This window comes from Heterocephalus glaber, unplaced genomic scaffold (assembly GCF_053883595.1).
Source record: "Heterocephalus glaber isolate CG9 unplaced genomic scaffold, H.glaber_assembly_v1.0 deba00001593, whole genome shotgun sequence".
In the NCBI taxonomy this organism is placed as follows: domain Eukaryota; kingdom Metazoa; phylum Chordata; class Mammalia; order Rodentia; family Bathyergidae; genus Heterocephalus; species Heterocephalus glaber.
Window position 1 is genome coordinate 1503435 of NW_028258368.1, and position 13497 is coordinate 1516931.

General features: G+C 41.8%; 1 protein-coding gene across 10 annotated transcripts in view; it reads right to left on the bottom strand.

Annotated features, from left to right (window-relative positions):
- Scaf8 (SR-related CTD associated factor 8) overlaps positions 1-13497 on the bottom strand; it is a 208939-nt gene that overhangs the window by 23881 nt on the left and 171561 nt on the right. For 8 of the 10 annotated variants that reach the window (XR_015444071.1, XR_015444070.1, XM_087193547.1 and 5 more), the window contains one exon: positions 11481-12603. The exons of the other annotated variants lie outside the window; for them this stretch is intronic. The gene's annotated coding sequence lies outside the window, so the exon portion shown is untranslated. Of the gene's footprint in view, positions 1-11480; positions 12604-13497 lie in introns of those variants that run through there. 10 annotated transcript variants of the gene reach the window in all.

The following is a 13497-nucleotide window of genomic DNA, read 5'->3' on the forward strand; positions in this document are numbered from 1 at the left end:
CCAGGGGCTCCAGTGAAACTAGCAATGGAGGTAATGTTCAGCATTCAATGAGGTATCTATTTAACCAAATCACTTTTAAATCTTGTCTTTTTCCTTAAGGTAAGAGTCAAAAGGATAAGGCCATTTGGTCTATGGCTGAACAATAATTTTTGTGGAGTAAGAGTCCAGGTTGCAAATCTAAAGCTGATCTGGCACTGAGAGGCAGGCACCCAGTGTTTATTTCAGCCACACGGACCCGAAAGTATCAAGCAACATGAGGACATTTACAACTAAATATCAAACATAGAATAACTAAGCCAACATTCACATGCTCTTGGTACTATCTGATAGCAACAATGGCTATAAAGGATCGAGTGCTTACTGTGTTAGAGATTCTGGGCTAAGCGTATTCTTTCTGGCCAGTGTATCACTTGTGACTCACTAGTAACTACATAAAGTGCCTATCATTTCCCACATCATTACAAGTGTCAAGGGAGGCCACTGATGGGAATATAGACAGCTCTGCTAGTTCTTTGTATACACACTGATGATGATTGTGGTAATGATGGTGAAGGGTTTGTTAAGGCCAAGGACACGTGCTGTTCACTGAGGAAGTGTTCAGGCAGTGGAGGCTGAATCAGTCCCTGGGTCACAAATTCTGACTTGGATTCTCAAATACTGTGCCATTAGGATTATGGTAGTTCACTGTGAACAATAATGAATCAGGCTGGATTCTGTTTTAATACAAGAAAAGGCAAATGAAGCAAAAATGAAGCAAAAGACCTTCTTGGGTTGTGATCAAAAAGTTGAAGCACATGAGAAGAAGCATAGTGCTAACAGTTTTAGTGAGAAACACGGGGAACCAACTGGCCACAGCCTCTGACCCTCAGCACACACAGATACTCTGAAGTTAAATTCTGAGAAGCACTCCCAGGAAAGTGACAGTGAGCCATGGGTTGATGTGACGGGGGAGCTGACCTCAAAGGAGGGGTCCCCAGGGGAACTCTAATTGAGGCGAGAGCTGAAGACTGAGGAACAGTTGGCCAGGCAAAGGCTGGGTAGAGACAGGGTCTGTTTGAGAAAGGCATGAGACCCAGGAAAATAAAAATCTCCCAAATAGGAAAGGAAAGCTGCGGAGTTGATGTTAGTAACTGCTTAATAAGAGGAAGGCGGAACAAAGCACCTGCCAACACTATGTCTGAGTGGCCATAAAGATTCCGCTGCATGTGAGAACACGCAAGCTCCGATGTCTTCCTCCCTGTGACTGCTGTGGCACTCGGGAGATGGCTGAGAAACCTTCTCCTCTCACTCTCAAAGGGACCCTCCTAGCCAAAGATGCTCAGAAGCTGACTTACAGAAACCCTGAATGACTGTTGCATTCCCAAATATTTAACATGCCAGGCAGGTGCACTTTATTAAGTTTGATATATGAGCTGGGAGGCTTCCTAATAAAAATGCCCAAGGGCTTTGAAATGGACCTGGGGCAGGGCAAGACCACCGTTCTGAGAGCCAGGAGAGAGTGGGCAGAAGGAAGAAGGGGCACATTCACAGCACACCAGGCCTGTGCCTTTAGGTTTCACTATGGTCCTGGGGACGGGACCCAGGGGCTTAAGCACGCTAGGCAAGCACTGTAGCACTTAGCTACACCCGAGCTAGGTTTTATTCTTGAGAAACTGGGCAGGTGTCTGTGTGGGGGCAGGGAGCACGCAGAGGCACATGTGGTGTAGCCCATGGTGTGGAGACCGAGGTAGCCAGCATGGAGGCAGCTGGCCTGATAGGAACGTGGTAGAAGAATGCAGGGAAGTAGTTTGGTTTAGGAAATATGGCAGCGCTGAGGAGAGAAACACAGACTTAAGGATGTTTTGGTCTTTCAGAAATAAATTCCTTGGGTGAGGAACTTGGACCTTTCCAGATAGAGAATTTAGTCCCCAAGGCAATAATTCTAGACTAGGGAAGTGATGCTGCAGAATAGTTCACATTCTACCCAGAGCTGCTATGAAGGCATGTCAGAGAACACCAGGATTCCAGGGAAAAATACAGTCAAATGCATCAGGAAATAAAGCAGGTTTGGAAAATGGTGTGTAGTGGGTTGCCTGAACAGATACTGTCCATACGCTAATGTTTGGAACCTGAAATGTGACCTTATTTGGGAAAAAGGCGTTTGCAGATGTAATTAAGGCAAGGATTTCCAGACGAAGTCATCCTGGATTGCTTGGGAGGGTCCTAACCCTAACCCTTCAGCATGTGCAGATGGGGTCCTGGGACGCTCCAGTGGTGAACACAGAGCAAGACACAAAGAGGAGACTCAAACGGTTCACTGCTCAGCCTCATCTATTCCCCACATACCAGAAGCCTCATCACCTCCTTTTCTCAAGTCCCCCAACACAGGTCCAGGCACAGGGTATGAGCTTGGCTGTTCCCAGCACTCTCCAGCATTCTGTGTAAGGCTCCAGATGAGCTCCACCCACAGACAGGTCAGCTCTGGAGCCCTCTGAAGCCAGAGGTGTGCTAATAGGGAGTAGTGGGTGAGAGGACCTGGACCAGGGAGGTGAGAACACAGAGCCAGCCTTGGGCAGGGATTCAAGAGCAGCAAGCTGGCAGAGATGGGAGAGAGAGAGAATGGAGAGGTTGGGAATGTCCACAAAGCCCCGGGAAGTGCTACAGGGACTCCTCTCCAAGTTCTGGAAACAAAGGTCCTTAGTCTCCCATCTCCCAGCACCTTCTCCGCATCCTGCAATCCCTCCACGACATGGACATAAATACACAAGGAGCCCCTCGGTGTCATCATTCAGCTTCCTGGTTGGGATGAAATGGATGAACTTCTAGATCTGTGCTAGCACTGCTGAGGACAGCTGCGGGACATACTCTGCAGAAGAGCAGGAACTGAATGAAACCCAGTCGTCCTCCCTTGCTAAGCTGTGTATCCTAGGACACAAGGGCCTCCTTTTGTAATTTATACAAAGGTACAATCAGTGCTAGCAGCAGCCCTCACCTCTCTTGAGGTCAGCCTAGCCCCCGTCCCCCAGCACATGCCAAGCAGGGCCTACTAGAGTGCAGTGCAGTAGCACCAAATTATCTGTCCCAGTGAGGAAGTTCTGTCCCCAAGAACAGTCTGTATCTCCCCCTTGTCTTTCCAACCATGTACCACATGGACCATGGGTCCTCTTTTCTTGCCAAAGTTAGCTCTTGCAAACATCGCCGGACCAGCTACAAAACCATCTAAAGGAGGAAACACTACTGTCAAAACACTACACATACTGCCCAAAGTGTGAAATTCCTCCAATATCTGTCACATGGAAACCATGACATTAGACGAGGTCAAAGGTATATACAAAAATGTATTCGTACCAAAGATATTTCCTAGGCTTCCTTCTACAGAGGGCTGCAGAGCAGTTGACCTGAGAGTTTATCATAGCTGTTTTAGAAAAATCTGGACTTGACATCTTTTACTAATCATCCAAACTTCATTTGTAATGTACTCTTTTCTTACTTGGGTAACTGAAAAACCAACAGAGGTGATGAGTCATATAGCATAGTAGCTGATGGGAAAATAAGCAAAGGCAATCAATCTTTTATTTTCATCATGGTCCCTGAACTTAATCAGCCCTCATTCTTTCCTAGAACAGTAATAGCATCACCTTTTTTGATATAAGAAGTTACAATACGATTTCACACTGCAAAACAGATTCAACACAATGAACACGTGGGATTACCTGGTCACTGAATCTACTTTCAATCATTTTTTTCTCATTTTGTTCTCAAAACAATCTCCCAGGTATATGCTGTCCTCCCTAGTTTATAGATTGGGAAACTGAAGTTTAGAGGAAGGTAAACACTAGCATGTGGTGGAACTGAGGCTCAGTCCAGGCAGAGCTGGTGCAGAGCCTGACCTGCTAACACTACCCTGTCTTCTCTGGAGGATGGGGAGTCTTTCCAAAGCCCCACCCACAGGCCCGCAGTGGCTGCTGGAACAGCTCCTCCCCACCATCCCAAGCACCCTGTCTGGGCACAACTCCTATGGCTATGCTGTTGGTGTTGGGCTTAACTGATTCTCATGGAGAGCAGTATAATTCCTTCATCCTGCTGAAACTTTCACTAATGAGCCTACTCATAAAAATTCAACTACATTAAAGAAAGAAAAAGAAGGTCCAAACTCTCCTTCTGAGTGAGTGTGTGTGTGTGTGTGTGTGTGTGTGTGTGTGTGTGGCCTGCATTCCATGGGCCTGCCTGAGTCCTGCTAGCCCAGCCTGGCTGATTCTGCATCACAGTTTAACCTATGAAGATTTTCCATCAGTGATGAGAGCTCTACCTTCTTCCCAGAGTCATCAGGAGACCCAATGTCCCTAAATGAAGGATAATGGAACTTTTTGTGTGCACGTCAGACTGTCCTCTTTGGGCTGTGGTGTCCCTCTGGCGAATCCAGTGGACCTGGGGCTTCAGCAGTGCTGCCCACTGAGAATGCCCAGACTTGCTGTGAGTGGGGGAGTGGAGGCTGGAAAGAACTGTGATCACCTGAGTTTGAGTCCCATTTGCTCCTGACTGTCCTTGTGGCTTTGAAGTTTCCTTATTAATAAGACTGATATGTTTGGTCTTGGAGGATTACCAAACTCTTCAAATCCGATGAAAAGTCATGATCCTCATCAACCAAAATTAAAATATGTCCCAGATGTTGCATATTAAGTTTAGAGTGTTCCCAGTTATGAACCCCTGGGGTTCAGGTGGTGGTTTGGGTTCCTTTCAGCTCTGACATTCTGTCTATCCATATCTCTATCTTAGAGGAATTCACACTGCTAACCCCCTCTTCTTACCCCACGGCGGCAAAGCGAGAGTCTTTCTGGCCTCACCCAAGTCTGGTTTGTTTTTAAAAATAATTTTTGAGATGAATGTAAAATGAGTAATAAAAAGCCATGGGGGAAGTGGGTGCAGTGGCATGTGCCTGTATGTAGTCCCAGCCACTCAAAAGGCTGAGGCAAAAGGACCTCTTCAGCGAGGAATTCAAGTCCAGCCTGGGCAATGTCTGAAAAAAGAAGTGAGAAATGAAGGGCATAGAGGATTTAGATTAAAATAAAATCAAGTGTTGGAGTCTAGAATGCCAGGAGCCTAGGACAAGATCGGCCCTACCTCCCTCCTACCCCTTTGTTTCGTCCCTGTGACGTCCCCAGACTGTGGTGAGGCGTGATGAGCAATGTGCTCACCAAACTCAAGAAGCCAACCAGGCCTCCCCAAGAGCCCGCTTCCCAGTTCTCTTCAGATTTATCTGCCCAGCTGATTCTGTTCCCCCACCCTGGGAAAACAGACGCAAACAATAGCCTTATCCGTGACCATAAAGCTGTATTATTCTTCCCAAAAGCTTGCTGTAGATGAACTATTTGATTGCCCAGAAAAAACAGCCCATGTGAGCTCGGGTGTCTCCCTCGTTGTTTTCACTTTCATTGACCTGACATTCCTTAGTCATCTGCTGTTACCATGTCTTTATTTCATCTTAGGGATACAAGAACAGTTACCATTTCCTGAGTGCCCACCCTGTGCCAGACCCATGACATCAGTAATCACACAATGCAAACAATATTTTCATTACACAGATGACAAAAATGCTGGTATGGTTATCTCCTTTATACATTTTCAGGAAACCAAGGCCTGGTATAATTAAATAACTTGCCTCGAATCAAACAACTAGCAGGAGGCAGAGCCGGGATTCAGGCTCAGGCCAATAAACCTCTCCTTTCTTTTCTCTAGCCCTGTGGTTCCCAAACTTGTCTCCATGTTAGAATCTACTGCAAGGTTCTAAAACTCCTAACATCCAGGGCACATCGAAAAATCACAAACTTTGGGGACACATGATTTGGTATCTTTTTGATACCTCCCATGTGACTAATGGGCAGACAAGTCTAGGACCACTGGGGAAGCGGCTGCAAGCATCATCAGCTGTAAGCATTCTCCGAGGAGGAACCCAAGTGAATGTCAAGAGCAAGCAATAAAAGAGCAGCAAACTGAAAAGTGAGCAGGGAGTAGCTTAAAAGACACACCTGAGTAAGGGAATATGCTTTCTTTAGGGGTGGAGAAAGAAATTTGACAAGAAAAGAAACTTCTTTGATGCAAGCCCAGATAACTCAAGTGGGAGACCAATTTTTAGGAACAGCATCTAAGAAGTGAACTAAAGTACACTAAACACATCTCTCCTATTAAGTGGGTTTCCTTTTTGCTCTCTGCTCTTGGAGAATGACTTTTTTAAAAAATTGTTTAATTGGCTTAATTCATGTCAGCTCGGTGGCTACTCTGTAAGGCAAGGATAGGCTGAGTGGGGCTGACATTGTTGATCTCTAGCTTTCAAGGCTGATTGTTTTCTAGCTAGGTCTTATTTTGAAGGAATCCTGGTAGCATTAGTGGCTTTAGTCCATGACAACTTATGCTAGAAGCTGGTGCTGCCCACTGCGCAGTCCAGCATTTTGAGCCCAAGGGGGTGACCTAGGTAGAAGCTGAGCATCTACAGTCCTGACAGCCTTTTGCAACAGCAAAGACTGGTAGGATTACCAATAGAACATGTTAGTGCATTTAAAATATATGTATTCAAAGATACAATTGAGTCATTTGTAAAAAAATGGATGCACCTTGAGACAATAATCTTAAGTGAAATAAATAAGAATCATGAGCTTAAATATCATATAGTTTCTCTTATATGAGAAACCCAAAGTATAAACAAAGAGCAAAATAAAAGATATAATAGGAAACAGGGAGGTAGATCTTTTGCAAATGGGAAGAGGATCTAGAGATGAAGGGAAGAGGGACAGAGGGGAAGGGGGTGTATAAAGAATTAAGATGTTAAGTACATGTACCAACTCCCCATGATAAATTATAATCACTATGTACTTCAAACATGTACTAGTAAAAATTTATCAAGTAAAATTAATATATATATAAATATCTTCAAATTACTTACAAACTGGAGATCCAATGGGGGGAAAAACTCAATCTCTGCTGTTAGAAAATAGTTTATTCTGGTGTTAATTTTGTGGATCTTCCGTTTGAAGAATTTGATGGTCTGGTTAAGCCTACCAAGGTTAGTTGGGATGTGACTGGAATTTAGCGGAATGGAATGTCTTGGCTGAAGTCCAAGAAAAGGTAATTAGAAAATTATTTGCTTGTGGTCATGCTTTTAATTATTTAAGTAACATGTATTGTCCAATGTTTACCGGTGGATGGAAATACTTGAATTTCCACATTAAACCTACATCTCACAAGTCTCATATTGCAATGAAGTTCTGCACTTAGACCTGATGCACCTTTTCCCTCACAAAAAGATAAAAGCTAAGGTGAACTAAATCCATAACTCACCGGATTGTCTATTGGCTTTATTTTTCTCTTTTGTATTTAATAAACATCTTTCTAAGCAAGATACAACTAGACTGTAAACCTTTCTTCTCCTGTCAATTGTGACAGGGATCTGGGAAAACCCACCTTGTGGCTTCTGTACCAAGATATCTGTAGGAAAATCCAACTCCAGAAACACTGTGGGCTAGGAACAACTGTCTGTCTATTCCCACCCCCGTCTTGCTGCAGTCTATCTTTGTTCATGTGGGAGATTTCTCAAGAAACTGAATTCACGTAGTTTCACATTGGAAACAGCTTTTCCTCTTTTATTATTTTCCAAAGGTTGTGAAGTCAGTCTTTGTGCTTGAAAATATTTGAGTGTTTTCTTCCATCTATTTATAGTTAAACTTATCACTTCTTAAGTAGAATTCAGTGGCAGCACCTTCGGAGAGCAGGACTTACATCCTGGCTAAAGTCTAGGGGTTCAGAAAGGAGGGGATCTTGTCTAAGCTCTGCTGCATGGAGTGTCCAGCTGCAGAACACCCTTGTGAAACTTGCTATAGGAATATTTGCTGCTAGGCCACAGAAATCAGATCAAAAGTCCTTAAAGATATTACACTTTGAATAGAAATAGTGCATTATTGCTAACATAATCCCAAATACTGTCAAATCCAAATAAACCAATAAACACATTACTGGCTGGGAAACAGCAAAAGGATAAACTATAGGAACCGTTGGGCTGGGGATTTAGTTCAGTGGTTCTGCCGCCTGCCTTGCAAGAGCAAGGTCCCGAGTTCGATCCCCAGTACCCACCTCCCCCCAAAAAATTGGAATTAAAAAAACAACAACAAACTGTTGTCTCTTTCTTGTAGTGGAAATGAGCTAATAAGTCATTTTTAGGGAAACCACGGATTGGCATCTCCCTCTGTGAGCCTCTCGGATGTTCATCTGCTTAATATGCAATATATCCCTGTATTCCTTTTTAATATGTGGATCTTAATGACACAAAGAGGCATAATTTTTAATTTGTAGTTCCCTCTTTGATCTCAAGCACAGTACCAGAAACTTAGTAAGCATTAAATAAACTACGTGTTGGATGAATGAAGGGATATTGGTATTAAAAGACAAATCTACAACATTCTTCTAAAAAGCCAAGTATGGGAGCTGGTATCAGGAGAATGCAGTTGGGGTTCCTCCTTTTGCTGGCCAAGCTTGTTGCAGAAGCCAGGCTGGCCTCTGGGTACCTATGCTCTCCTGGCAGTCCCCAGCCAGACCTTATCCTGGGAGCTTTGCTTCTTTATGGCCTAAGAAGATTCTAGTCACTCTGCTTATGCCTCCAATTCACGAAGTGTCCATGTGTATGTACATTTACATACATACAGGCAAATAAAACTCCTGACAGTGTGGACATTTCTGGCAAAGACATTAGTTTTCATTATTGTTTTGTTTTGATTTTCCTGTCAGTAAAGAAAGGATTCCAGTGGTGCCATGAGAAACAGGAGTTGCATATACTCTAGGTCTGATGGCTGAGGCTCTTGGCTTTTCCTGCGTGACACTGTGTGTGGGAACTTTTTATATCAGTGAGACTCTCTGTGAGAAGTCCAGTAAGAGGATATAAGATTTGGCTCAGCATTCACAAAGCTTTTGAAAAAAGTCTTGCTTTTACTCAATATTATTCTCCTCGTTATGACCAACGGGGCAAAATTATGAAAGACATATTCAGTCTTTCCAACTATCCAGGCTGATTGTTTCAGCCATCTGAAAGCCACATTTATTTCTAGGACTATGAACCCTTCAGTGTATTTTAAAATTTGTATTAATTTTATGAATGGTATCTTTTTTGGAAATTGAACCTGAGGACAGTATTTGATCTTGTATAAAAAAATTAGTTAATAAAATGTATCCATTTTTTTTGTAGTTTACAATCTTTTTTCCTAAATTGTCTACAGGCTCTTTTTGGATTGGAAATAATTTATTCTTGCTATAACATAAAAATGTATGAAAATGGTCTTCATTTTATTTCTGCCTGGCTATGGGTTGAGAATTTTTCTGATTTAAAAAAAAATTTGTAAGAAGTGTGCTCAGAAGAAATTAGAGGTGTAAACATTTTTCATAGGTCTTAAATGGTATAATTAATATCTATGAAACAATAACTGTGGGAGTCTAACCACTGTGCCAGGCTGCCTCTGAGATATGCTCACCTATGAAAATGTTGTATTTGATGCCACCATGATATGTGAAATGTTTCCCAATTTTAAACAAATTGGGGGCCGGGGATTTAGCTCAGTGACACCGCGCGCCTGCCTCACAAGTGCAAGGTCCTGAGTTAGATCCTCAGTACCAAAAAGAATAAAATAAAATAAATAAATTGATGTAGAAGCAGTGGATTTGGGGAAATCACTACTAATGACTTGAAAGAGGCTTCCTTTTCACACATCAAACTTTACGTTCTTAATTGGTTATATTCTTAAACTGTATAGAACACAAATGACTTTGGATAAAAGCAAACATCTGTGTGCACTTCTTTCAGGAGGCTATTATGAAGCAGATTTTTTTTATTCTATGAAGAAATTATTAACTGCAAAGAAATTGCTTAAGACCACCCATCTCATTTGGATGAAATGACTGTCCTTGGAATTTAAGTGAGAAGCTGGAAATTATACAACCAAATACTGTACCCCATATCAAGGATTCTTTTAATTGTGTACATACCAAATAGCTTCAGTGTGTCAAAGTAACCTAACACTGTTTTAAAAGCCAGCTCATGGTGTCGAAGTCCCTAGGGAATGAAGACTTTTGAAAGCTTTCCTTGCCACTGACTGAAGCCATGCACAGAGTGTGAGCTGCTAAATACTGGGGCCCATGACAAAGAGGGCCAGTCTGGACGCGTGGAGGGGCGGCACTTCTGAAAGGGAATCAATCATCTACCACAAAAGCACCAACCTCTGCCCCTCTGAAGGTGCCCTAGGGTTTTCAAAAATGACCCTGCTAACAGATAGTACCTGTGCATGCACCTTATTATTAGAAAAGCATCCCCAGCTAAGCGCACACCTGAAGGAATGTGACTATCTGACTATTTGTTTTCTATTCTACCTTTCCTTCCACCCCATCTGTGGAAAAAAAATGCAGATCCTCCTTTTTTTTTTCAATTTCAGAGTTCAAAAATCAAAGCCAGTTGTGGTAATGCATGCATATTGTCCCAACTACTTAAGAGGCTAAGTAGGATGAGACAGGAGGATCACTTGAGCCCAGGAATTCAAGGCCAGCCTGGGTAACAAAACAAGACCTTGCCTTAAAAAAGTTACCAAATTGGGCCAGGGATTTAGCTCAGTGGTTCCACTGCCTGCCTCACAAGCAGAAGGACTCAAGTTCGATCCCCGGTACCAATAAAAAAAAAAAAAGTTACCAAATCATTTGCTCATCTATGTACTAGAATGCTCAGGTTATTCCCAAATCCATGCTGTTCCTTTTTTTTAGTGGTGGCTGGAAGAGGGGAGTTAGATAACTAGATGGGTGGTAAATCTGCCAAATGCAGGTTTCATTACAAAAGAAAAGAAGGAAAGGGATCTTACTGTCAAATCAAATTTGGTAAAAGTGCCAAGCAAGATCCAAGTTTTCTACTCAAGACTCTTATGTTTAGACTTCTTTGGAGTCGTTTCATTCTTACTATATAGTATGAGAATACATAAAACAGTACTCCAACACATTGGGCAGAGAGTCAAACAAAGATGCTATTGAAATGCCTATAGAGCCACTGTATTACCCACAGCTTTCTCCAGTTCCCTACTTATTATTTAATAGAAAATAAATTACAACCAAAATTTATAATCAATTTAGTAGAAAATATATTATAAGAAGAAACTCTAGAAAGCTTAGGTTCAATCTTCAGGAATTATCTTCGATTCATTAATTAATTGTAATTAGAATGCATATTGCATATGCATAATGTAGAATGAATATTCAAAAAGCCTATGGCTTTCAAAAACATTTTGGCCTTTCAAGAAATAACAAGAGTGGCTGTTCAAATTTGAAAAATCTCAGTGATTCAATGACAGATACAGTGGAGGGCCTGAACTATGTATTTATCTCTACATCTTTAAATATAGTGATAAGGATTGCATATCTGCTAGGCAAACACGAACCACTAAAGATGTACTAAGCTACAAAGCAAAATAAATGACTAGCAACCAAAATCAGTTTCAATTTTTATTATGAATGTCCAAAGTGACAGCATACTGTGAAGGTGTTAGGTTCTCATTGACTAAACTTCAAGAGACCACAGACTACAGCATTCCAAGCACTTTAATTTCTGACAGAGCCAAAACAAATAAAAGAATGACTGAAAATATTCTTTTAAGTGTAAAGGGTACGCATATTTGAATCTTTCCATTCTTTTCCCCCTGCAGGTATTGTGAACACTGATGATTTCCAAAACACAAATCCCGATTTGGATACTTGTAGCAAACTTTTATAATCTCTGCCTGAATAAGAAGCAAATAAGAAATGTACTTATAAAGTATGTTTATGATACAATGTAGTATGCCTGTTCACTGTCATTCCTTACTCTACCACAAGGCTTCTGGTCTACCACCCAGGTACCTGCTGTTTGCAATAAAAGGACAGGACGGCTGGAGTGCAATACTCGGAAGACTATATTGAACACTGGATTTTGTTAAAGCTGCATTTAAAAACATTTTTTTAATGCAAGTTGAGGACTTTCAATGTTTGATGATATCCGGGGAGATAATAATAATGGATTAAAGCCACTGGTCAAGAACTACATAGTATATGCAAACTGTGTTTTTAAAAATGTCTTGGTGTACTAAAGCTATGGTTCCAGTCATTTGTAGTTCCAACACAACATGACTTCTTCCCAAAGGATTCCAAGCACTTTGTCCTTTCCGTCACTGGTACTGGATGGTGCTACAGATGGGAGTTTGTTGTCACTGATTTTCCAATCAATTCTGGGCTTGTGGAGGTGTGTATCTCTTACAGATGCAATATTGTTCATCTGAGTGGATCCTCAAAAAGAACAATTATGAACTAGAAACTCATAGAGTTTGTGTTTAAAATTTATAAAATTAAACCTGCTCCAACAGGTAATACAGGGAGGCATGCTTGCAACCTCTGGATTCAATCAGAAACAAATGCCTGAGAGCACAGAGCCTTCTCAATAGGTAATGGCGGGTTCCTTTTAACGCTTCCTTAACCAAGATCCGATGTGATGCACATTAGAACTTTGAAGCACGTCTGTCTCAGTTATTTCTACAAGGCCTGGGACACAGGAAGCTGCCAGGACTTCATTCATCATCTTGCCTGTTGACAAAAGGAACAATAACTGGTCATCACTGGTCAATGGAATAACTTTTCCTAGTTTTTTTTCCAAGATAATTCCTAAAGAAGAGATGGTGTCAATACAACAGCAAATTTTTCAGTGTTTGATGGATTTCTGGACTCTAAACTGCCATATCTTTTTCCAGTGCACCGGAAGAACCAGGCTGTGCAGTGGCCATCTCTGCCCTCATGCTGGAATGCTCAGGAACTCCCGTCTTGGAAGTCAGTGGACCAGGTTCCAGATGTGATTCTGCCAATGACTAACCTTGCTGGGCCTTAGTTCCACACGTACAGACAGACTGAAAAGACTTCAGCAGACATTGTCTAAGAAGGTGGCATCCAATGCTAGCTTTTAATGGGCTCATGCACACCTGCCTTCTTAGCTCCTGACAGAGCATGGCCAGGTCCCACCACGTCGGTCTGCAGCAATGGTCAGGCTTACCCAAAACCTACACCTGGTACCTACGGTTCTAGTTTTGCTTAAGGTTGAGAACTTTGAGCTGAGCTTCGAGAGAAATTTCAGAATATCTACTAGCATCCAAAGTCAATCAAAATCTTCTTAAAATGATTGTGTGATTTACCTATTGGGTGAAAAGACACATTTTTATGTTTTCATATCTTTTGCTGCAAAAGGCCTAAGAAGTATCATTTTTTTGGTTCCTCCTGGATTTCCACAATTAAGAAATCACCCACCACATGAAAGCTAAAAAAATACATTAATAAGTATAATAATTTGGAAGCATTCTCTAAGAGCATATTACCTAGTTATATAATTCAATTAGTGGGACTAGTTCAAACAACTATGTCAAGTAACTTTACCAAGATATGATCTAGTAAATAGAGATGGGCTCTACTGACCCTAAACTACTTCACCAG